This window comes from Pundamilia nyererei, unplaced genomic scaffold, assembly GCF_000239375.1.
Source record: "Pundamilia nyererei isolate P.nyererei 1_Seehausen unplaced genomic scaffold, PunNye1.0 scaffold00200, whole genome shotgun sequence".
NCBI lineage: Eukaryota > Metazoa > Chordata > Actinopteri > Cichliformes > Cichlidae > Pundamilia > Pundamilia nyererei.
The window spans coordinates 106,990-108,276 of record NW_005187601.1 but is presented as its reverse complement, the minus strand read 5'-3'; positions in this window follow the sequence as shown (position 1 = coordinate 108,276).

Genomic DNA, 1,287 nt, shown 5'->3' with positions numbered 1-1,287 from the left:
CCAGCAGGAGCAACTTAATCAGCTCACTCAGAGCATTGCTCGATTGCAGGGCCCCCATCAAATGTCTCGCTCAGGACAGAGCGATTCCATTATATGCAAACGTTGTCAGCAACCTGGACATTTTGCTCGGGAGTGTGATGGGGAATGTGTTCCTCGTTCCCGTCCTCCTTTGCAGGCCCCTCCGCATAATCGCAGGCACTCTCCTTTAAATACGGCTTCGGAAAACTAGCACCCTCCGTACTGCCGAGCCACAGTTCAGGTGGGGTGTCTAATGGCTCAAGGGTTGTTTCTAATGGTCCAGAGACAGTCTCAAATTAATTTCATCCTGTCCGCATATAGATGTGGACATGGGCGGCATAAAAGTACCTTGTTTGGTTGATACGGGGTCCATGGTGTCCACCATAACTGAAAGCTTTTTCCGCCAGCATTTGGAGTCCTGGGGTCAAGAGCGTCTCCAAGCTTGTCATTGGTTGCAGCTTAAAGTGGCTAATGGTTTGTCTATTCCCTACCTTGGCTATATAGAGCTAGGTGTAGAGCTCTGTGATAAGTTTATTTCACAGAGTGGTGTGTTGATCGTTAAAGCTTCTCCAGGTGCAGGACCTTCTACGGTTCCGGGTGTATTAGGGATGAATGTGATTCGGAAGTGTTACCACAAGCTTTTTGGGCAATATGGTGAAGCATTATTTAGTTTGGGCTCTGTCACAGAGGCCCCTAAACCCCTTGTGCATGCGCTGCAAAAGTGCCATGATGTTAGTACAAGAGCCCCACCGGATTTGTCTGGCCATGTGAGAGTGAGAGGTAAGCGAGCATGTTGCATTCCAGGTGGTGTAATGAAAATAGTGGCCGCCACCTGTTCTGAGCGATATATTTTGAATCCAATGATGTTAATTTCCCTGCTGGACTTTTAGCGTCCCCTGCATTGGTTCGAGTGGTTAGAGGTACTGCATACATACCAGTTGTTAATGTAGGGACCATGGCGGTTTTGCTTCATCCCAGGACCGTTATGAGGACCCTGGAGGATGTTTACGTGGTCAGTTTGCCTGCTGGTGTGACAGAAATACCCCCGAACGTTGCAACAATGGCATCTCACACCGCCACTCCTACTGTGCAGGATCAGATGAAAGGAATTGATTTGTCTAAACTGTCAGCAGAGGAACAGGGACAGGTCAGGTGAGGTCTCTCCTTAAGAAATACAGCTCGGTATTTTCTGCTCATGACACTGATTTGGGTTGCACTAACTTGATCTCCCATGACATTCCGCTCTTAGATGATATCCAGGTCCTGCTG